The sequence below is a fragment of the Euprymna scolopes genome, chromosome 39 (assembly GCF_053919585.1).
Source record: "Euprymna scolopes isolate OS-2025 chromosome 39, ASM5391958v1, whole genome shotgun sequence".
NCBI lineage: Eukaryota > Metazoa > Mollusca > Cephalopoda > Sepiida > Sepiolidae > Euprymna > Euprymna scolopes.
Window position 1 is genome coordinate 60,047,433 of NC_136520.1, and position 26,458 is coordinate 60,073,890.

At 33.9% G+C, this 26,458-nt stretch overlaps 1 protein-coding gene across 4 annotated transcripts in view; it reads left to right on the forward strand.

Moving 5' to 3' along the window:
• LOC145263799 (uncharacterized) overlaps positions 1-26,458 on the forward strand; it is a 1,000,930-nt gene that overhangs the window by 693,682 nt on the left and 280,790 nt on the right. The window lies entirely within an intron of this gene.

The following is a 26,458-nucleotide window of genomic DNA, read 5'->3' on the forward strand; positions in this document are numbered from 1 at the left end:
TTTTAGTATTGGAACCGTTGAATTATTTCACCTGTTTTGGCTGAGTTTTTAATCACATTTTCAATTTCAAAAAAAAAAAAAAGAAAAAAAAATGTTGGTCTAATTTTTATTTTGTGCGTCTACTGACCCGAAATAGAATTTCTAAATTTACTTTCTAAAGTGTGGACAATCTGCCTTTTAATTCTGTGTTTTTAATCACTGGCGGCCATGTTTTTATTTTATTTATTTGTATGACACCAAACCTAGTCTTACTTTTTCAAGATTGTTATTAAATACGAAATATAAACTTTTTGACACTTTGAATATTTTTTTTGGTAAATTTTTACGACGTGCCCTAAACCCCCCCCCCCAAAAAAAAAAACCTCCCCATGTTAAGAATGGCTTTCGGAATACCCCCCCCCCCCACACACACATCCAAACCTCTCCATGTTAAGAACGGCTTTCGGAATAAACACCTCCCCCAAACCGCCCCATGTTAAGAACGGCTTTCGGAATAAACATCCCCCAATCTCGAAAGCCGTTCTTAACATGGGGTGGTTGGGGTTGTTTATACTACGCTGGGGCAGGTCGTAAAAAATACCTTTTTTGCAATATATATTTCGACAGTTCTGTCTGCAGTATCTGGGCGAGCGCCATTGTAAGGGGGGGGAGGGGTTCAATTTCTTCTTGGTCAAATACTGCAGAAGTACCTATAATTCTGTTATCCAAGCGTAAATCTTTAACAAAGCAAAGCATATCAAGATAAAAGCTCAACACTATTAAGAGGGGCAAACAAATATATTAAATGAAAGATGAAGAATAAAAGTTATATATGATTTGATTTTAATATCAGCACAATAAGGAAGAGTAAGGGGTGAAATTAAGAAAAAACTCTTTGGGTCATCGTATTTCGAAGCTTAATGCTTCTCATCAGAAGAGAAGGGCCAAAATTATACGAAATGCAAATATAGACAAACTTGCTTAATAACATTTAGATATGAAATGAGAATGGAGGAATAGGTTAGTATGGTAAAAAATAATTAAATGTAGGTACAACATATAAGGGTTTATCGGAAAGGTAGTATGTAATAGTAAAACATGTTTAAAGAAATATATATAACTTTTATTTCTTATCTTGGGTTTGTATAACTGTACACATAGATTCGAAAAAGTTGTCAAAAAACAAATATATAACAAATAAATGTTATTGAAGGCAAGATAAGTTACTTTTCTACCTAACTAGATAATTTTTCGTGTTTTTATTTAATTTAAAATGTTTATTCAGCTCGAAAAAACATACTGTGTTTACCGATGTATTGGAAAGTTCAAAATGGCGCCCGACTCTCTCGTGAACACGGTAAGTTTGGGAAAAGGTGCTTTAAATATAAAACTAGACAAAATAGTGTTAGAGACTCGCGCAATATATGTTACTGTGACATGGGTTGACATATATTCGGTGGGTTTTAAATAGTATTTTGTCTAGTTTATTATTTATAACACCTTTTTCCAAACTTACCGTGTTAAAAAGAGAGTCGGGCGCCATCTTGAATTTTCAAATACATCGGTAAACGCTGTATGTTTTGGGGGCTGAATAAACATGTTACATTGACTAAAAACACGAAAAATATATCCAGTTTGGTAGAAAAGTAACTTATCTTGCCTTTGATAACATTTATTTGTTTTTTTGACAACTTTTTCGAATCTATGTGTACAGTAATACAAACCCCTTATCTTTAATTTATTATTGATAAAATATAATGAATTTAAAAGTACCCCCTTCGGAAAATGAGATTCTGTTTTTTTAGGCGATTACGAATGAACACCGTGAAAAACTGCAAAAAGAAAAAAAAACATGTTTTTAAGTTTAGAGTGGAAGTCAGTTTCAGATATGAATTTGATGTAAATGTTTCTGGGCATTCTAGCGTTTCAAGGCAGTTAACTAATTTATTTTTTATTTTTTAATTTTTTTGCTATGGACGATAAATTGTGTGCGTCTTGTGTGTATGTGTGGAGAAGTGTTTTAGTCTTAGTCAATTGCATGTGGGTTTATGACTTTACCTCTTGGACTGAGGGTAATAAAAAAATTATCATCCCTAAAAAAATTGCATGGCTCCAAAGTGAGGCGTCATTTTACATTAAATTTCTTTTTTTTTTTTTTTTTTCAAGTTGTTCATACATAATTCCCCCCCACCCCCCAAAAAAGGTGGGAGTAATGAAAACGTTAAAACATAGTCATAAAGTAATAACAATATCGTAAAAAAAAAAAAAAAATGAGTGCTGTAGGTAAAACTTTGGTAAATTTTTACGACGTATCCCAGCGTCGTTTAACCCCTAAAAAAAAATGAAGATCTAGTTTTTAAATTATTAACCCCCCTCCTCCCACCACGAAAATTAAATTTATCGTGTTATTTTATGTTTTAAATTTAACCCTCTCCCTTCCCAACATTACTAACATTTGAATTAAATATATCGTTATTTTGTTTCAAAGTAATCCCCCCTCCCCCAAATTGTCATGTTTGCCGCCCTTCCACACCCTCCCCGCGCTCGCCAAACTTGAAATAATGATACGGTAACATGTCTCGTTAAACGCTAAGTGGCCAAGAAGTGGGTGCTCACTTTACGTTAAATTTATATAGGAAAGTGATCCCCCCACTCTAAAATGTTATTTATTTTTTAAATTTCTCTTTTCATATTGTTCATAAAGGCCTTTTAAACGCATTAGGCAAAAAAAAAAAAAAAAAAAATGTGCATCTGCATCTTCATTTTTTTTTTAGTGGTTAAATGACGCTGGAGCACGTCGTAAAAAATTACCGAAACTTTTGACAAGTTTAAAAACTATAGTCGTTAAAATCAACTTTATTCAAAGTTTTTTGAAAACTAAACGAAATAGGTGAAAGATTCAAATAGTTTCTACATTACACTTGAATCGTTTTTTTTATTTTATTATTTATTATTGTTCTATGTTCCCTCTCTCTCTCTCTCTCTCTCTCTCTCTCTCTCTGTATCTTTCTCTCTTTTTCACTCTCTGTATCTTTCTCTCTCCCTCTCTCTCACTGTCTATATCTTTCTCTCTCCCTCTCTCTCACTGTCTGTATCTTTCTCTCTCTCCCTCTCTCTCACTGTCTGTATCTTTCTCTCTCGCTCGCTCTCTCTCTCTCTCACTTTCTGTATCTCTCTCTCTCTCTCTCTCTCTCTCTCACTGACGGTATCTCTCTTTCTCACTGTATCGCTCTCTCTCTATATATATATTTCTATATATATCTCTCACTCTGTGTGTATCTCTCATATATATATATATATATATATATATATATATATATATATATATATATATATATATATATATATATATATATATATATATGACACAGTGGACACACCGGTCCTTGCCAGATCACCAAAGTTAAGCAACGATGAGCCTGGCCAGTACCAGATGGGTGACCATTTGGAAAGTCTAGGTGCTGTATGTACCGTGCCGAGTCATAGAAATTTCCAGGTTGGTATCTGGGGGCACATTAATTCACTGGGAGAGATTCATCCGCAATCTTAATTAAGACACGCATCTCGGAGAAAGCAACTGATGTAAAAACCTGTATTGTACTGTGTGCTTTGTCCTGTGGCAGTCATCTGCAACGACAGAGGATTAGCAGTAATAGCAACAAGTGTGGTTTGTTCTACACAAAGCCTTCACCACTATAAACAAATCGACTGTGTGGATTTCTGAACAACTTAGTTGTTCTGGCGAAAGCTCATATGTCAAAATCGATGAGAGAGTTCATCATCATATATATATATATATATATATATATATATATATATATATATATACACAGGGTGTTTCAAAAGTCTTGGGAACATAACGATTTTTAATAACTCAAAAAGTTCCCAAGACTTTTGAAACACCCTGTATAATATTCATCTATTCAAAAAAGGTATATATCAATTAGGGGTGTTAAGTATACACTGCACCCCATATAATTTATCCCCCTCACATTAATTATCCTACTATTATTCCTAATAATTTATATTTCTCTAAAGTACTGTTATAATTTCAAATAATCCCTTCTAAAATATACCTACATAGCATAAAACCCTTATTTCAAGTAAACCTTCCATGGCTACAACTCCTCTACATAGATGATTAAATAAGCACCTCCTTTCAAGTAAGTTACCCTCTATTCTCCCCAAGAGTTTAAGCACTCATATTGTCCACATGCAATAAACCCACTATGGCAGATACACTAGATGCCTACCTGCATTATATAATAAACACTGCACTCCTCCTTTATCACAGAGATCAAGATAGTTCCCTCAAACAGCTTCAATATTTTATTTTACTCCTCATGTAACGGTCTTGGATATGACCTTAAACTATATCTAGTGGAGAGGCCCCAGCTTGCGGGCTTTGGGGAGTGTGGAGCCACCCTTTAATTACCATTGCTCCCAGGTCCACTCTGATCCGGAGTGGTAGTACCTGTTAGGGTCCTAAACTATGGGTTAAATAGAAACCGACTTGAAAACAACAAATATATTCGATTAAAAAAATTATTTTTTCAAAATCACTGGATTCGGCATTAAATAACCTGAAAAGGGTTGATATGCCATAAAACAGAACCAACCAACCTAATGTAACAATTGCTAGCCGTCGCATCCCTGTTATGTTTCCTAGTATCTTCTCTACTCTTCTGGTGAGAAGCATTAGGCTTCGAAATACTATGGTGTAAAGAGTGCTCACTTACTTAACAACCCTAATTGATATATACCCTTCATGAATAAATCTCTATGTATTAGTATATAGTTTTATATCTTTATTTACTTCCTCTATTGATTTCTATATAAACTCCAAATGAATTTGTTGAGCTTTGTATTATCTCAATAAGTCTCCTCTTAAAGAATTTGTCTTATTCTATTCCTTTAACTACCTCATATATATATATATATATATATATATATATATATATATATATATATATATATATATATATATAGTAAGTTATAAGATATATATGACGATTAAGCTACACTGAATATTCTGCGTTTCATTCACTCTCGGACTCTTCAGGCTTATGCGTTTTGTTGCTATCAGCCCATTTTTTGAAGTCTTGTTTTTTGTTAAAACTGTATATATATATATATATATAGAGAGAGAGAGAGAGAGAGAGTAGAAATGGTAATTAATAAAAACTGAAGAAAGTGCTCAATACTGTTGTAGAGCAAATGCGTTTTATTTTTTATTACCGTTTTTTCTGTTTAGTTACATTATTGTTTCAGCTACGTGACCGTTTTTTGGCCGTCATGTAGCCTCCTCAGACTTTACAGAAATGTTCGTTTATGGTGGAATGAAAGAATGAATATATATATATAATATATATATATATATATACATACATACCTTTCCCATCTTTCCCTCTCTCTCTTAGTTTACATTCTCTTTTTTCCCCCTTTTCTTCTTTTTGTGACTTCCAGAAAATAGTGAAATTCATAAACTCTTCAAGGCGACAAACGTCTATAAATCAAGCAGATCCCTGCATTGATAAAGATAAATTTTGAAGATAACATTTTTCCATTTCCTATAAAAGTTTGTAAGTAAATTCACGTTTCTATATGTATGTATGTATGTATGTATGTATGTGACTATGTTTGTACTTACACTCGCACACGCACACATATATATTTATATATATAGTGTGTTTATATATGTATGTATATGGGGGTATATGTGCTCATACACACACACATATATATAATTCCAAGCTGAAGTTTAACGAGAGATTCTGTTCAATACCGACGGAGGACAAGATATACTTTTTATTTGTTTTACATAAATATTTATAGTTCGCTACACATTCATTAGCATGTTTCGGTCAGCCAGTTACAAGTAACTAGAGACCTCTTCATGTAATATCGCTTATACAAAAGTAAAGTCGGTAATCTGGACTTTTCTTTTGTATAAGCTGTATCGATCGCCTGAAGAGATTTTTAGTTAATTGTAACTGGCTCACCAAAACATGCTCGTGATTGTGTGGCTGTTAAGGGGTCAAAGTTCAACGACTTGACCTTTGAGAACTCTACCAAACTCCTCCAACAATTTTCGGTCAAAACACTTGAAATTTTAGATATAGGTTCATTGGACATGGATCTAACTTAATAACTTGATTAGAGCACAAAACAATAACATTTAAGGGGTCAAAGTTAAAAAAATTGACCTTTTTTTTTTTTTTTTTTTTTTTTTGCTCAACATCTCCAAATACCCGGGCAACGCCGGGCACCCATGCTAGTATATATATATATATATATATATATATATATATATATATATATATATATATAAAAGTGACCGTGTCTCTGTGTGTATGTGTGTCTATGCACAGTTTCCTATGCAATAACTTTGTCAATTGTAAGTCCACAAACTCGAAATTTGATATACGGGGTACTGAGATTTGGGAAAATCCTTGTAATCCATTTTCGGACAGAAATTTGGCTGTTAAGGGGTCAAAGTTCAACGATTTGATCTTTGAGGACTCTACCAAACTCCTCCGCCAATTTTGAGTATAAACAATTGAAATTTTAGATATAGATTCCTTGGACATGGATCTAACTTAATAACTTGATTTGAGCTCAAAACAATAAATGTTAAGGGGTCATAATAGGGGTCAAATTTTAAAACAATTGACCACTTTTTTTTTTTTTTTTTTTTGCACAACATACACCACCAAATCCCCGGGCAATGCCGGGTTGAAATGCTAGTATATATATATATATATATATATATATATATATATATATATATAATTTCCCCCAAACCTCTGGCTTTTATGGAGGGGAGACTGAAACTTGCTGATATGGTTTAAAATGATCTGAAACAACACGAGGGAGAGACTTGATTCTAAATATTTCACGTATGTTATATCTCCCCTCTTTTGGAAATAGGGTACGATTATAAATATCTCCAGTATCAAATAATCTTTATAACACTATGAAATTTACTTTATGTGTTAAAACCAAAGAGGGGAGATAGAAATATTTGGAATCAAGTCTCCCCTTGCTGTTATTTCAGATCATTTTAAGCCATAGTCGTAAGTTTTAATCTCCCCCCCCCCATCAAGGCCAGAGGTTTTGGAGAAATATCAGATATTTTGTAATTGATATGCAAGACCAGGAAAACAAATGACTATGATTGAAACATTGGTAAAGGTGCAGTATCTTAGAAAAGTGATCCCCCCACTTTTTGAAACTATAGTTTCTTTATATCTTGGAAACTAATCGTTTCCTGGAATTTTAAATGTTATTTTCGTTTTCAGCACTCTCAAAAACCTATAATAGTGGTAATTTCAAAGGATTTTTTGAGGGTGGAAAGATACTGCACTTTTACTGAAACATTTTACAGCTGTAAAAAAAATTCCCAAACATAGGCTCTGGATGATAGATGATCTCCTTAAGGTGCGACCTTAAGGGCAAATGTCACATAACCCACTACACAATTCAGGTCATTAGCTTTCCAACGAGCCTTCACTTGTTAAAATCTGATCATTAGATTCTAAACTTATAAAATTGCCCAAAGAGGTGGTATATATATGTACTCGTAGCCAAATTGAATATTGAAATGCTTTATGTGACAAAGCTACATGAAAATTTGCAGGCTTTTTGAAGATTATAATACTATTTATTCTATGGTTAAAATTTTATGACATTTGGTAAAAAAAGAATCTATATTTTTAAACCAATAAAATGTCAATATTTGCCTACATTTGTATATCTGGTGTAATAAATAGCAAACTAATTTTAGTTTTGCTGCTTTGGGCTGAATTTTGCTGGGTGTTAATTTTTTTAAATTTTTTTTTGGCTTGGTTGTCTCCCCTGTGGCTTTGCCAGGCCACTAATATACTTATACAAATAATCCCACACTATTTGTATTAGTATGGGTATTATGCTATAATGTCTATATACGCCGAGTAATTTTTTTTTTTTTTTTTTTATCAACGAGGCCACGAGTATTTTTCTGTTTTTATTATTATCGGTTTCATGCCTTTGCGCTATTGAACATTGGATCGTTTTCTACATGGATTTTTTTTTTTATTTGCATACTTTATATTTACAGATATCATGTGTCTGTGACTTACCCGGATTCTTAAATTTCTTAGGATTTTTTTTTTTTTTCTTGCAACAAAAACATTACAAACTTGGCATATGTTCTGACCTATATAGAATGTGTTTATTCGTTGAAATGTGTGCGTTTGTATAATTTTCATTTGCACAAACAGTCGGTTCATGATGTGTGTGTGTGTGTATATGTATGTTTCTCCCCTCTCTCTCTCATATATATATATATATATATATATATATATATATATATATATATATAGGGTAGAACGATAAAATTGTCTCCCTAAAGAAAACAACACTACAGCTTTATTTTAAAAATTTTAGTGGAAAAAGCAATTCAGGTAACTTAATTATGTAGTAGAGCTGACATCTATTCAACTTCAACCTCAATCACTGCCTCTATATGGGTCGGGAACTGGGAGCATGCCTTTTCCACAAGCGCCGGCGAGAGATCAGCAAATACTTCAGTGGATGGCGGCGATCAAGCTGGCTTTGGTGTTGTGGGAGGTCATGTTGGTGATGTTCTTGACATATGATCAAATGAAGTAATTCAACGGTTCAGGTCGGGGGAGGAGGGGGAGCCGTGAAAGAAGGGTACAAAGTCGTAGCACTTCTTCTGAAGCCAAGTATGGGTCTCTTTGGCTTGTGGGCCAGCACCGAGTCCTGCCGCCAAACCCATAGTCTACCAGCAGCCACATGATTGCACCAAGGGATCACCACACTATTCAGCACGTCCAGGTACACTTTGGTGTTGACTTTCAATCCGACTTTGAAGATGTGAGGTGGCATTATGTGGCCCTCACTTGAAACCACACCAAAGACCATAACCATGGGTAGTCTGATACGTTGAGTTGTGTCCTCAAGCATTTAACTGTCCGGATTTGCATTTTGAGGGTGCTGGCAATAGTCCTGCTGCCATAACTTGGATCAGTAAAGAGCATGGGTTATACAGTGGCACATCTCCGATCCTACCTGTTGAACATTGTGTCATTTTCAGTCATGAGAGAAGACTCCTATCGCTCTTGGGATTTGTACACGACTGGTAAACCAGTAGATGGTATGCAACAAAAAAAAAAAAAAAAGGAACCATTTTTCATCCCCTCCCTCCTCCCCGCTCGTTTCTTATAAACCATTTAAAAAATATTTAAGCAAATTAAGCATACAAATAGCTTTGTTTGAATGTTGTGTCTGTACTACTCAGAGTCAGTTGATCTATGAGTAATTGGAATTGGAGAGTAACTCCACACTTACAAAAGTCCCAAATTGGGGCCTCACCACTGAATGCACTTTGTGGTTATATCCAAGATGTTTGGGGTGCGGGTGGGGTGGTCGAAGCAAAAGCTCATCATATCACTACAGCTTTAAAGAACTTTCTCATCTTTTTCAGTGTGTCTAGTGTCACACACAATTTCCATGAACAGTTTCTTCTCGAGAAATTATCATCTGAGGAACACATTACCACAAGACTGCTTCTGTGGAGACTACATGTTTATTTTCGAATTTGTCAACAAATACTTGTCATAAACTATCCTCAAAATTTTCCTTGTTCCATTCATTATTTTAAATCCTCACATAATATTCTTCATCATTTAACTATCTTTTATCTTAGTTACAGGGAGACCCAGCATTGTTCGGGATTGAATAAGGATGAACAAATAATCTACACTATACTTTTATTTTCGTCAAAATCGATGAAATTGCCCGTTATTCAATCAAATTGATTGATTGCCTGCTCTAGTTGGGGACCCACTGTTGTGCACCAGGAGGAAACTTAACATGCGTTCCGGCAATGATACAGCATAATTTACAAGTTGATTTTTATATAAATATTTTTATATAATGGCTTAAAGTTTAAAAGGCAAAAGTTAAGTATCATGGTTCAATTGTGCTTTAAACAGAAGCATTCATTCCGAACACGCCTCTCTTAAAGAACCTACTGTTGATTTTATATGCCAAGCCCTTCTGCTTGTGCGGTGATTAAACTTTTCGGGTTTGTATTACTGTACACATAGATTCGAAAAAGTTGTCAAAAAACAAATATATAACAAATAAATGTTATCAAAGGCAAGATAAATTACTTTTCTACCAAACTGGATATATTTTTCATGTTTTTATTTAATGTAACATGTTTATTCAGCTCGAAAAGCATACAGTGTTTACCGATGTATTGGAAAATTCAAAATGGCGTCTAACTCTCTCTTTAACATGGTAAGTTTGGGAAAAGTTGTTATAAATAAAAAAACTGGATAAAATACTGTTAAAAACCCGCTCAATATATGTTACCGTGACATAGGTTGACATATATTCGGCGGGTTTTTAATAGTATTTTGTATAGTTTTTTTTATTTATAACACCTTTTCCCAAACTTACCGTGTTAAAGAGGGAGTGAGGCGCCATCTTGAATTTTCCAATACATCGGTAAACACTGTTTTTCGAGCTGAATAAACATGTTACATTGAATAAAAACACAAAAAATATATCCAGTTAGGTAGAAAAGCAACTTATCTTGCCTTTGATAACATTTATTTGTTATATATTTGTTTTTTGACAACTTTTTCGAATCTATGTGTACAGTAATACAAACTCAACTTTTCAAATGCAATTGTGATGTTAGACTGTATAAAAGTGTAAACTTGCATCGAAATCGAACTTCCTTCTTTAATCGGATTGTTACGATTTTTGATACTTATCAGATGCATTCCGAAACAAATCCTACGTAAGAACACTCCCACACGTGTGAAATTAAAAAAAAAATTAGCCCAGCTGTTTCCGAGTCTATAGAGAACGAATTCACACACACACACACACACACACACACACACACACACACACACACACACACAGTTCCTTTTATATAATAGTAGATTAGTCTTTATTACCAAGTGGGTGTCTAACTAATAATAATTTAAAAAAAAAAAAAATGCATCCAAAGAATTCAAAACGAACCTAATTGAGGGGGATGGAAATATGTTTCAGTTTTTTATTTTATTTATTTATTTATTTATTTATTTTATTTATTTTTTCTTGATAAGGTGGGTGGGTCTATCTTCTTTTTTTTTTTTTTTTGCAAAAATTGAAAACTAGGAAATATTGATTAAATTTGCAAAATTAATCTAGAATAACTGAACTTAAGAGTTGAAGGGTATTTTTCGCAAGGTCTATTTTGGCTTATATAACACGTATGCTTACAGAGAGATTAACTTAGCTGTGAGAGTGTAGAAAGTAGCAGGCTTAAGTTAGGGGTCACAGTGTGATTGCTATCAGCCCCCACAGACAGATAACACATTTTAGGGAGTCAGAAAGTACTCCGCGGGCGTCTATGTTGATTATATTACCTTAAGTATTTGCCGAACTTAGGAAATCTGGTGAATGTTTTTTTTTTTTTGTGGGGAGGGGAAGCTAAATCTTCTCTCTCTCTCTCTCTCTCTCTCTCTCTCTCTCTCTCTCTCTCTCTCTCTCTCTCTCTTATAATTTTGTTCTAGCTGGAAATGGGGGATCCAATTGGAAGATCTTTTTAAAATTCTAACCGTCCCTTGAAATGCAGTTTTTTTGTTTGTTTTTTTTGTATCTCTCTTGCACTTGGTTCACTGGGTATATTTGTCAGATAGCTGTTGAAATTAATTTTTCATGAGTCCGGTTGCTTGTATAATTACTGGAATGATGGGGATCTTTCTATGATTTCAGTGTATCAATAAGATTGTGTGGCCACTTCTAGTGTGTGTGTGTGTGTTTCTCGTGTCAATGCAATTTTGATAATTACACATTGGATTACCATTAATTAATCGAAATCATAAATGCAGCATCTTCTTACATATAAAATATTATAAATGTCTCCCCCCCCCCGTGTCACTGCAGTTTTAATAGTTTTAATAGTAAATTAACCAAACACTTTATCACCACGCATTGTTTTAAATCATTATAATTTACCATAACATTTAGTTTGAAGTTACACAAAGAAAATAGTCGTAAATTTGGTACAAATAAGTTAGCGCAGCTTCTTCTGGTAATGTTTACATCTATTGCTAATACCGTTGCTTCGTTGGTTTCAGTGTCATAAATTATGCCATTTTGCATTATTTACATCAACATGCATATTAGTACAACCAAAAAATAAATTTTGTCGCAAGTTTCTTTTTATCATGTTCGGTTTTAGCGTCTTAAATTATGCGATGATAAAATGAACTTCTAGAAATAATTTTTCACTCTCCGTCACTTACAGCGTTATTATATTTATTCAAAACAACATGCTTCTCTCAAATATGTATTCACATTAAGATTGTAGCAAACACTTTTTACTCTCTATCCATTAAGTACTCTCACTCGTCTCACATCACCACTAGAAGATTATTAAATGTTATTATTACTTATACTACACCACTTCTCAAATCTATGGATGTCTATATTTGCCATAAACATAGGTACCGTAATCTTCAAGTGCCATTAAACATAAAACTACATTATTACCATATATGCATTTAAATTCACATTAATATTAAATTTCTTTCTACCTACTAGAAAACCATTCATCTATGCAAATTTTTCAATAATATACCGAAGCATTACTGCAATAAAACGCTTCTATACATTTATTAATTACAACTCCAATCTACGGATGTCCATGGTTGCTATAATTTTCAGCTTTCATTAAACGAATACATGATTACCGTACATTGACTTTATTAGACAGACGTTAATTGCATTTCTTTTAACTACCAGAACACCATTCATCTCTAAAAACGTGTCTGTGCTACAAAAAAAAAAAGTCTGGAAACTTGTTGAAGGAACCTTGTATTTTCACATTTTGGCTGATATAACTTCCGATTTTCTTCGGGTATATCGTGTCAAACTCGGGGAATTTTTCTGTGAAACTCAGAGAATCTCCATGGAATTTTGAATGGAACCCTTTATATATAATCCACGGGGTTGAAAGTGAAATTTTTGCAGCAAACCTGTGTCTTTTCATTTCTTCACCACATTGGTACATGCTGTTTGCTTTGATGCCTGTTCTATTTTATCGATTACAATAATATTTTATCGATTACAATAAAATAATCTTTTCTCTCATCGGACTTCTAAGAACAAGTTTTTCTACACTGCAGCAATTTTTGCTTTCATTCAAAATTTCTCACTTTTTTTTTTTTTTTTTTAATTCCAGTTTTGAAACAGAAATTCTCATTGCACTGCATTTTTGGTTCCGATACTATTCTTTTATATCATCTTTCAGTTAGTAATTAATCCTTCTAGACTGAGGCACTTTTTATTTTCGCCCTTATAATTCAGTTTTTCTAGTAAAAAAAAATAACTTCCCATCAAAAAATAATAATAATAATAATAATCCACTAAAATATGAATGATGTGATTATACTAAAACATTTCAGTTAAAATCACAATATCCAATCAATAGCATGATCGATAAACTAAAAAACTGGAGGAATATAATATAAATAATGAAACTCCACACATAGACTAAGTTATAACATATTATAACATTATATATATATATATATATATATATATATATATTGCGATTAAGGGAAGTGGTGTTTGATCAACCATGGTTTTAATATACTGTTTTCGTTTTTAAATCCTCGAAACAGTGTTTCATAGGAAACAACTGATGATCCCTTAAATTAACATAAGTACTATTGTGAATTCGAAAGAGCAAGTTGATGCATTGATTGCAGGTGATTAAATGACTTACTGTCTAAACAGTTTTCCAACGAATGATAAAAAATATAAAAATTGAATAAGTTTTTTTTTTTTATATAGTTTTGAAGGTTTAAAAAAACTTCCAAGACTAATATATATATATATATATATATATATATATATATATATATATATATATATAATGTATGTATGTATACTAGCAAAAGTACCCGTTGTTGATTGGGTTCAAAAAGAGCCTACAGAAAATGGACTCTGATTTATGAAAGTATGATAGGTTATGAGAAAGAAGGGTTGTAAAGAGATAGCTTCGAATTTGGGGGTATCAAAACCAAAGCAAAATATGATGAAAGTAAAAATAAAATAGATAAACACCATAATTTATTATACCATACCTGTTCACACTGAAACACTTATCACAATTTTCTGTGGATCTATATTTAAAAACCTTGTTAAACTTTGTGACATATTTTCATTCTATGGAGATCAGGCGCGAACGAACACCCCATAATTTTATTATACCATATTTCTTCAAACTGAAACATAATTATCAAAATATACTTACGCAGATAGATATGAAAAGTCTTTATTAAAGTTTGTACCTATTTCCATTCTATGGAGGCCAGGCACAAACGCAGACCCCACAATTTTATTATACCATTCCTATTTAAGTTAAAACATACTTATCAAAGTTATATTATGTACAACTATATCAAAAACACTTGTAAACGTTTTTTTTTTTTAATTTTTTTTTTCCATACTTTGTGGACCAGGCCCGTACGCAGACCTCACAATTTTAATGAATCATCATTATACCAGATCAAACATACCCATTCCTGTATCTCGATACATCTTTTATCATTATATGTGATCAGTTTTCTATAATAGTCAATCATATAGTAGCCTATTCGTGACCAGACACACACACAGACGTTCAGCTTTATATTATATATATATATATATATATATATATATATATATATATATATAATTTCACCTATCATCCCGTTTTTTTTTTTAAGATAGAATCGCCCGATCGTTGAAGAGATAGCAAGGTCGACAGTTTTATAATTATATAGATTCATTCAGAGTAATACCGATCAAGAATATATCAACTTTGTAGATCTTTGTTTTGTAGTTTTTTACTTTTAGCTGGACACACACACAAACACATCTGCAACTCTTAATACCCTAAGAGAAGACTTCTTGGCCTTTGGGCCAAAATCAAAGTTTAGTATCTGTCCTGTGCTACTGCTACACTTCAATTTTTTGTTCTCATTTAGTGGAGGAGAATTCCTTCGCGACTGACACAATTTTTATTTTTGTTCCCTTTTCTCCATGTTAAAAAAACGACCCTGGTGTCTAACTCTGTCCCGTGGGGAGGTAAAGTATATAGGAACAAATGGATAAGACCGAGAAATTAGATTCTCAATTTGGTTTCAAGAAGTTACTATTTAGAGAAAAAAAAAAAATCAATTTTAAAGATACTTTTAGTTGTTTCTAGAATTTATTTATTTTTATTTTATTTTATTTATTTATTTTTTTGTTAATTGTATTTCCCATTTTAGGTTGACTATGGCGGCCATGTTAACATTTGTCATGAGATCCCAGCTTTAAAATAAATCTACTTTCTCTTATTTTTAGAAACCAGACCCAAGAGACTTTTTTTTTTTTTTTTTTTTTCTACAGCTTTAAGATTTGGGGCAAGGGTAATGAAGGGTATGGGAGGATGGGGATCTGAGAAAAGTGCTGGATGGAGGATGTAAACAAAAGGGACAAGCATCACTCCTAAAGAAATAATAATAAAAAAAAACAACATATTTTTTTTAAGATATAGTAAACCCTAATTTAGTTATCAAGTGAAACGGTTGAAACTGAGAAGGTGCTTGCTTGACCTAATGGATACTAACCTTCGGAATTTTTTAGATGAACATTGATAAGTTGGATTCTTAGAGAGGTCTGTAGTGCCTCCGTTCAGTCTCGAAAGACCGTGGATACTCCATCTAATGTCAACTGTGCATGTAATTGTGAGGCAAGGGTTGCGCAATCTCCAACCACATCTGTCCTGAATCGGCACTATTCCTCAGTATGGGGTAATACTAGAATACAATTACAAATTACTTAAGAATTTTACCCAGTCATTGCTGACAGAACAAGTGCAAGCCATAAATTAAATAAAGGGCTCCGTTCGAAATAATTTAAAAGAAAACAAATCAAAGTACAAGTAAAAACACTACCGGACAGTGCTGGGTCGGGATGGCTAGTTGCAAATTGATTTACTATAAATTAGACAAACCAAACCAAATAAAATCTGATGGATAGCACTTTGGTACGACACGAAAAAAAGAAAACTATAAATTTTTCAGAGATTGTTTCTGGATTACTATTCGTATCTTGATTGTTATATTCACAACGTTTTGGCTGGTGGCAGCATTCCACCTTCTTTAGTTGCGTCTTTAAGGAGATAGGTCGTAGGTCGAGTTTGAAATTCCTTATAGATTCCCAAGTTTGAAAAAATACACCTGAAAAAGGTTGGAGTTTGCATTGGCCGAAACGTTATGAAAATAACAACCAAAATGAAAATAATTGTCTGAATAATCCAGATAACCATACTAAGATTTCTTCTGTTTTGATTTTGTTTTTAATTTTAAGTTTTGTTAACGTTTATTTTGTAATGGATGCGAATGCAGAATATGGGATTATAAGTTCAGCAGAGTTCAAACATGGTCGAATTGATTTAATTCATTTATACTGTAATACCATTGATAAAGATATAAACACCCTCCTCTCCAGCCCTGGATAAAATATTAGTATGTTTTTAATGAATTATTCACCATAGCATTAAATAACTGAAAAGGGTTTGATATGCTATATAAAAAAAAATTATTAACCGAATCCAGCTTGTGTGCTTTAAAACATGCTTGTGTTTTAAGCAGTCACAGAATCGATAGGTCATCCCCTGACATTTTAAAATGTCTGACTTTGACCTAAAATATCTTAGGTTAGAGTTCTAATTGTTATCTTTATATATATCTATAAAAGTGAGAATGTGGGTGTGTGCGTGCATGAGGACACTTCTCAACCTATATACTCAACAAATTTTTGACCTATAGACTTGAAATTTAGTATATACAGTATTCAAACATGGCTGCTAACGGGTCAAAATTGAAAAATTGCACCGTGGGGTGGGGCTCGTTGGACTTTTATCTGTTTGCTAACTGTTTTATGAATGCGCATGTGTGGATCATTCGCGTGACAGATTACTTATGTTAAGAATAAGTAGGTTTGTAATCACTTTTTTAAAAATCGTGTCATGCTGACCTAATGGTTATTGTACTTGACTCACTGTCTTTAGGTTTTGGTTTCGATTTCAGCTTGAGTATTTTTATTTTACTTACAAAAAGTGAACTGTTTAGAATTTTTAAAAAAAAAAAACCCTTAATACTCGCATGCACATGTCTCAGTTTCTATATTAATTAAAATATAATATTTATGCATATATTATGACCGGGCAACGCCAGGCAGGCTGCTAGTATATAATAGAAAATCCACTGTTTGAGAAGCATTCGATATTAAGAATTTAAGATTTAGCAGTTGAAAAGACCAGGCAAGTGCAAAATTGATTTTAATAAACATATCTATTTATTAAAAATTTAAATTGATTTTTTTTTTTTTCAAATTCTTGAATAATAAAATATTCTTCTTCAGAAATTACAAACAGATTTTTTTTCTTCTTTCGTGATAACTCCCGGCACGTCCTCACAGGTTGGCAATTGAGGCTGAATGATGTTTAAATGTCCGATAACAGTGTCGCTTCTTGAACTGCGGATTTCCATGTTATTATTTTTGATCCACGCATACACGACCAACGTTCAACACTGTTATACTCTAAAAATTTGACTGATACGATAACACATACGATGACCAATTTTGAATGGATGCACTAAAATAAATGTGATGATTCTTTTTGATCCACCGACTTAGTCGGATTTGAACCTTAGAATTCACCCTCGTCCGTTCATTCTCAAAATTCTCAATAACTACTCATTACATTTTTCTGTACTTTTGCATGAAGTTACAACTACCTTGGTCAAGATTAAGGTGTAGTATCTGTTCTTCAGATGCTGAACTTCCATTTCTTGTTCTCTTTCAGTGGAGGATCAATCCTTCATGACTGAGACAATTTTTTATTTTTGTACCTTTTCTCCACGTTAAAAAACGACCCTTGTGTCTAACTCTGTCCCGTGGGGAGGCATAGTAAATAGGTACAACTACTAACGGGAGGAAATGTAATATTCTCGGATTTTTTATAAAAATTCTGGTTGCGTCACAAGGGGGGCATTTTTTTTTTTTTTTTTTTTTTTTTTTTTACAAAAGAGTCACCACTTACAAAGGCCTGGAAGCAACTCAAGGATAAGGGTTAATGAGTGTGCAGGAGTCAGTGGGAAAATATCATAGTAATCGTTAGTAGTGGAAATTTGGTAAATTGGACTGCTTAAGGGGAACGGCTCATCAAGAACTTGTTTACGTTTAGCTTGAAGATGACCATATTGTAGTCAGCTGGAAAGCAGACCAGCGGAACAGGCAAATGGAAGAGAGTTTCAAAGGCAGGCAATTCTAAGAGAAGCTTTGTTCATGGAATCTACACTTGGGTTTAGGCACGGATAAAGAGGTGGGGGAAATTATTGATAGTGGTTTCAGCCAGACAAGTGTTTTTCGCAAAAGTTTTGCAAGGAGGTACCATAGGTTGGAGCTCAGACGAGCACTTACCATGAAAATAATGGTAAAGTAGAGACAGGCTTGCAAGGTCTCTTCTGTGGAAAAGGGGTTACAAGGAAGAGAAAAGGGCATCGTCTACTAGATTCAAAAGTCGGTTTTGAACTCTGTCAAGGCAGGATAGGTGCTTTGAGCAGCTTTTGCCCAGATGTGGCAACATTACTCTATCCTAGGACGTACTTGGCTCTTATACAGGTAGAGAATTGCATCGGCAGTGAGATATCTACTGAAGCAGCAGAATAATTCCACCATTTTTTCAGCGACCTTAGCAACGTATTTGATGTGCGTGTTTCATTTCAGATTAGGAGTAAAGGTCAGACCCAGAAGCTTGTTAAAACATGAAACCTCCTGAAGACGAGAGCCATTCATTTCAATTTGGGGCAGAGGAGAGTTGGAACGCTGATGAGAAGCTTGGTTTTAGATGCATTAAAATTAACCAGCCACCATTCCCCCCCCCCCACTGCACCTGGATATTTTTGCTTATGTATTATAAAAGTTTTTAGATATCCTGAAAATATAAATTTTGGTTTGAGATATGTAATTACAATAAAAACAACTTTTTTTGTTATATTGTTTGTTTTTATTCTTTTATTGAATATTTTTAATTATTAATTAATGTATTTTTTTTTTGTTTATTTTAGGTAAGTGGTTAATTTCTTATATGATCAGAAAAATGATGAGAGCATGCTGTGGTAAGTAGTTGCTGAGAGCTGAACTATTTTATTATACAACTGCGATTTTAAAAGTTATTTAAAAAAAAGAAGATTGTAAGTCAATTTCTAAAAGCCGTCCAACATATGTCAACATGTAAAACAGATATTAAACTGATGATGACAATTATTTTATTTTGAAAATTTTTTGTGTATCATTTTTAATTTTCTCTGACTCCTCTTGATTCTACAGTTCTGATTTTGACATAACCATATGGAAACAATGGTCGCTAATTTTATTAGTATAATACAGTGTGACCCCCCCCCTCACGCACGCACCCAAAAAACAAATTTAAATTACAAAAATAAAAAAAATGCCACCCATGCAACCATTTAAAAAAAAATTCACAATCATTGCTGAATTATTTTATTGTACAGCTGCGATTTTAAAAATAATAATAAAAAAAAAAAAGAATTAGTTTGTAAGTCAATTTCTAAAAGCCGTCCAACACATGCCAACATGTAAAACGGATATGAAACTGATGATGACAATAATTTTATTTTGAAAATTTTTTTCTTTGCTTTTTTATGTCAGATAATATTTTTGGACTCTGACTCTTGATTCCATCGTTCTGATTTTGACGGAACCATATAGAAAACCATATTCGTTAGTTTAATTAGTGTAATACTCAGTGACCCCCCCCCCCACATACATACATAATAAAATTAAAATTGAAAATTAATAAAATACCATCCATGCAATCATTAAAAAAATTCACAATCATTTCTGCAATCAAACCATATTTCGTACAAATAAACTTCAGTCTGTCCTGACTTGCCCACCAAGTTTCATCTTAGATGTCCAACAGTTTTTGTTTTATCTCCATACTGTGATATGTGGGAACACTTTGGTGATCATCTCATCAGTGGGAAGTTTCATTCTGATTGGGCTTCGTACTCGTTGCACCATGACTCCTCAGATTTTTATTGGTGAGGTTATCTCAAAGATAACGTCTATCAAAACAATTGTCAAACTATTCTTGGACTTATTGCATTTACCTTAACGTAAATACTCTTGAACCACTCAAATAGCAACAAATTTCCACCCCTCCATTGTAATGGTTCCTGAATGTGGGGAAAACTTTCTTTTTTTAACCCATGTTCACCCCAAACAAGGCATATCGCCACTTGGATATAAGGGTCTACTATTTGGGACCATGCCGAGGAAATATTAACAAGATGTTGGTTTACATTACATTTAAACTTCTATATATCAGTACAATCAGGGAAGCAGGTTGCAGGAAGGGAATTCCAAAGTCTAGCTGTTCAAGGAAATAAAAAAGTATTAGAGTAGTTTCCGGTATTTAGGGACCTCAACAGTGAAGGGGTGTGATTTTGTTGCTAAGCAGGTTTTTCGGGGCTATGTATGTCGAGGGGACACAAGTGTAACGAGTTTATCAGGGCACATTCCATTATAACACTTGTAAAACAGGCACAGGGATGTAACATTGCAGCGATGGGACAGGGGTTGGAGCTTAGTTGACAAAGTGGGACCTAATAGATTGTAGGCTCTTTTTTTGGACCCTATCTAAGAGGGAGAGACTGATGGCAGATACACTAGCCCAGATGTTGCAACAATACTCCATGCATAGACGAATGGTGGCTTTATACAAGTGCAAGATATTCTCAGGCATGAGTAATTTTCTAGCACGGTAGAGGGAACCCACCTTCTTTTCAACTCTGAATAGCTTCTTTCCTCAAACTGCTTGCCTTTGGAAACCCTCTATGCTCTCTATTTCTCTAACTGCATTAACATGCTGAAATTTAAATGTAATGTGAATAAACATCTTGCTGCACAAGTCCCCATTTAGGATGCCCCTATAAATCTGGTCCCTAATTGCAGTAGTACCTTATGTCTCGGTTGTGGTATGCCTTGTTTGGGGTGAATAAAAGTAGAAAACAAAAAATGAAGAACTGAAGATGACCATCAGAGTTGGGTCAAGTTTTCACATCAAATCCAGGTGTCTTTTATCTGGTCGGGGTCTTTGCCCAAACCAATGTGACTCTTCCTCTCCAGATTTCTCTGTCTTCTATCAGCTGCCCCAGATCTTCAGGATCACTGTTTGCATGATGTGCAATTTACTAGATGTACGTGGATCTAGGTCATCCTATGCTCATGCGCCCATGCCGTGGAGTTCACAGTAATACATTTCTCATCAGTTCTTGCTTGTTTCTCTGGCAGTGACCAGCAAATCGTAGATGTCATTTCCTTATGGTAGTAGGTATGTCAGGTAGTTTGCCATAAAGTTGCTGCTTCGTCAGATGATCTTGCCAAGATATATTTTAACACAAAAAAAAAAATCTAGGTGTACTTAGCGGCAATAAAACAAACTGTTGGACATTTGTTGAAACATCAGGATTTGCACAGACTTGAAAAATCCTTGAATTTTGACTTTTGCCTTGAAAAGGCCTTATTTCTATTATTACTTTGAAAACTCCTTAACAATAAGGAAAATGTCTTGAAAATTGTATTCTTTATGTCTAGTAAAAATTTGTGCCGAAATATTTAAAATAAAACAAAAATAAATCTCACACTATTTTTGCTTTTATTTAAAACTAGCCTGGGTGCCTGGTGTTGCCCAGGTGTTTGGAGGTGTGTGTTGAGCAAAAAAAAAAAAAAAAAAATCGTAGTAGGCAGGCAGGCAGGCAGGCAGGCTTGAACCCATACCACGAAGGAGGAAAAGAACGTGAACAAAAAACAAGAAAAAAAAACGTGACGTCTTCAACCTCAATTGGGCAATTTTCTACAAGGAGGGGTCGATTTTTTGCAAGTCATCATATCAGTTGAATGGACTTTGCCTAATTTTAACGTTCCGATCTTCCAGTTGTGTCATGGAGTAGTGGTAAGATGTCAGATTTTCTTTCACTTTCTTTTCCGCCGTCACGTCACGGGTTCGAGCCTGCCTGCCTACCTCCCACTTTTTTTTTTTTTTTTAAACTTAACACACCTCCAAACACCCGGGCAACGCCGTGCACCTAAGCTAGTCTTTAATAAATTAAAGTTCTGAATTGGAGGTGAAGGCTGATTGTTTATATTATTTGTATTGATCGAACTATTGTTCTCACCTTGAATGTTATTTGTGCAACGTTTCAGGTGGATTGTCCTTCAACCTTCATCAGGCATGTCGATTGTTATTTAGAAAAGAAAGGAGAAAAGTTACTGGCTCCGTAGATAATTTTGTATTTATATATATTTGCAGAAATACGAAAATATCTACAGAGCCAGTAACTTTTCTCCTTTCTTTTCCAAACAACGACCAAAACGTTGCACTAATAGCACTGAAAATGTAGTCCAATCAATACAAGTAATATAAATCTTTAATAAATGTTTGTAATCTGAAGAAAGATATTTTTAGATAATCATACGAATTACCAAAGGTTTGAGGACGACATTGCTAATTATGTTCCTGGAAAGATATGAACAAATTTTCAATTTGAAGAACAATTAAACCCGATTAAGATGTTTTTTTTTTTTGTTTTTTTTTTTTTTGTTTTTTTTGAAACTGTTTTATTTCCACGAGAGATTAAATGATTAAGGTTTGGATTAGGATTAATCTCTCTTTGTAATGCTAATCTTTTCATTTTTTGAAATTTCCAAATAACTCAAAATGTAAACGGGGAATTTTTATTTTTCCAAATCAATGATGAATTTTTAAATTGAAAAATTTAAATATTATTTTAATTGGAATTCATTATTGAGATGAGTATTATTTATATTAATTTATTTATTGCGGACTATTATTCTCATCTTTATTAGTTGTTGTTTCACAACGTTTCGGCCAACTATTCCTCTGGCCTTCATCAGGTGGTAATCGCGACAGATAGGAACATCGAATCTTCTAACTGCATTCTCAGCAATCATTGCCGTCCGTAGACGACAACAACTACGAACGGCAGTGATTGCTCAGAATGCAGTTAGGAGATTCGAAGTTCCTATCCGTTGCGGTTACCATCTGACGAAGGCCAGAGGAATAGTTGGCCAAAACGTCATGAAGCAAGAACTAGTAAAGATGAGAATAATAGTCCGCAATAAATAAATTAATATGAAAAATTTAAATATTGAATATTTGATGGAATTTGTCATCATCATCATTATAAGTTTAATATATATTTTTTTTTTTAATGCTGGCATGTGTTGGGTAGCTTTTAGAAATTGACTTTCAAACTAACCTATCTCTAGTCAGGTCTTTATTTATCCCTCTGTGTAGAACCAAATTGATATTTACTGGTCTCAAGTGCTCCAAGTAGTCAATAAGGAAGTTCTTGTTTGAATAATGCAATATATGTATATAGTCATCCACATGCAGTACTGTTTCACTGTATCACAGCTCATCAGTGTGGGTAGACAAGAAACTACCCCAAGCCAGGATTGAAACTTGACTGGCCAGACGACAGTTGGCGCTTCTAACTGTTATGCTATTCGGCTGCTGCTATGATGGGCATGTGAATTAACAATGTTCAAACATTGTTCAAACGCCTAAGCTCCATTTGTTTGCACAAAGAGCATCACTTAATACGCTAATGGCAGATTGTTTATCACTTCTCAGTATGCTCAACGCAACATAGGGACCATCATTAGTAAACAATTCCAATAACACAAATGTATATTTATATAAACAATCATATTATTTTATTGTTTGTATGTCTTATACGTGTTTCATTGAAAGGTATAGTAGATTGACTAAACAACTCATCAGAGACCCATATAAATCCATAAGAAAAATACAGCCATGGAAATTCTGTATAATGCTAGGCACATGGAGGGAGAAAAGGAAAACCTTTTCATTGGAGTAACCAGATGAGTTCTTGCTGTGAATATCTTATAAGGAGTAACTAGAGATTAGAGCTCAGACGAGCGTCTTCCATGAAAGTAATGATAGTAGAAAACGTCTAGCAGCGTTTTTTCTGTGAAAAAGAAGAGATCCCTCCTTCCCTTGCCAAGATTGCAAAGTTTACCTTGATCAGCTTTAATGCCTGTTATCTACCGATTTTAAAAGGTTGTAAAATGATCCTTTTTTTTTTTAACCAGTTTGCAAAGATCATGATTAAGCTTCTTGGTTGAAAACTTTGTGGCATGAAGGCAAGCTGATAAGACAAGATACTTTTAACATATAAGCAGATAATTTCAAATTAAACTTGAACTCAAACCCCGAGGAAAATACATGCAAAAGAAAACATCTTTTACCCCATAATTTTTGCCCTATCCATTAGATTTTTCTGAAACTTGGCGAAAATGTGAAGGCAACGTTGGCCCTTCACACTTCTCACATTCATCATTTCTTCACTATTTTTTTGTGGCGTCATCTCACATGCAGCACAAGAGGGAGGGGGACCACGCACACGCAACTTGTTTCTGTATGCGTTATCCATCTAAACAAAGATTTTAGTTGTTATAAACCGTCCTTAGTGCATGTTTACTATTTCTTGTTAATTTCAGTTTTATGTGACCAGTAGTTTAAGAGTTTATCGGTTAAATATTTTCACACACGCACACACACACACACACACACATACATGCATACATGCATCTACAGTTTTATTTTTATAGATTTATGATTTACTAGCAGGGTGACCCGACGTTGTCCGGGATTGAATGATAATCAGTGAATACTTTACACTCCTATATTTATATTGTTATCGAAATCGACGAACTCACCCATTTTTCAATCAAATCGATTGATTACCTGCTCTAGTTGGGGACGCATCACAGTGTACCAGGATGTAGCTCACATGCCTCTCGCAATATATTGTTGGCTGCATTGCACTGTAGAGAACCTACTGTCGATTTAAAAAAAAAAAAAATTATGTTAGGGTTTGTGTTCCTTGATAGAAGTGCTGGTTGAGTTTGAGTAAAATAAATATGTATTACACAAGGCACAGAAGACGATTACGTTGGAGACGTGGGTGACGTCACAGCCATAACGCGAAGTCACGTTTACAAAAAAAAATTTTTTATGTATAATGGCTTGCATTAAAGTTTAAAATTAAAATGTCAAGTATCATGGTGCAATTGTGCTTTAAACAGAAACCTTCATTTCGAATGCACTCCTGTCATATCAAAAACCTACTGTTGATTTTATATGTCAGGCCTTTCAGCTTGTGTGGGAATAAAACTTCTCAAATGCACTTGTGATGTTAGGCTGTGTAAGGTGTTAACTTTGGTCAAAATCGTTTGTGCCTTCTTTGATCGGATTATTTTGATTATCGAAGACATTCTGATACAAAACCAATCTAAGAACACTGCCAGGCACTTAAAGTACCTATGTGTGAAATTTCATAGAAATCGACCTAGTCGTTTTTGAATCCATAGGGAACAAACTAACAGACACGCACACAAAGTTCCTTTTATATAATAGTACCTATTCACAATGCCTCCCTACAGGACAGAGTAGGACACCAGGGTCATTTTTTAACATGGAGAAAATGAACAAAAATTAAAAACTGTCTCAGTTGTGAAGGATTTCTCCTTCACTGAGAGAGAATAAGAAATTGAAGTATAGCATCTGAAGAACAGATACTACACTTTGTTTTTGGAGTAGAGAAGAGAAAGAGATAGTTTTAGAGTTCATCCCTTAAAGATTTTCCCATACGCACACATATATACATGCATAATAACCCGCCCCTCTCTCCTCGGCCTTTTGGCTAAGATCAAAGTGTAGTGTCTGTTCCCACAGATGCTGCACTTTGTGACCATTGCCCTTGTGGCAAGTGGTCATTGGTCCATGTAGGGGCAACTCTATATACCATCCTCTCCCTCTTCCCCTCCCTTTCCCTCTTCCCCTCTCTCTCTCCCTCTTCCCCTCCTCCCCCTCTCCCCCTTTCGCCTTCACTCCACTAAAAACCGACCTTGTGTCATATTTTGCTTACGTGGAGAAGCAAATAAATACCTACCTACATACATACATCTACTGTTTTGTTTATATAAATTAATGATTTGTTGACTGAATCTAAATAAACTTAATAAAAATTCTAATCATTTCTCCACCATGTCGGTTAATTGTGCACCTGGATACAAGATTGCCCTTTCAGGGTATGGATAATTTGAATTCTGTTGGGGCGAGGATGTTGCGTTTTATTTTATTCCATTTATTTATGTATTTATTTATTATTTTTTAATTTTTTTATTGTTTGGCAATGTAGATTTTGTGTTGACGTTTTCATACCACAAATATGTTAACGTAAGTTAATAAAAGTATATATAAATTTAAAAAAAAAAAATGTAC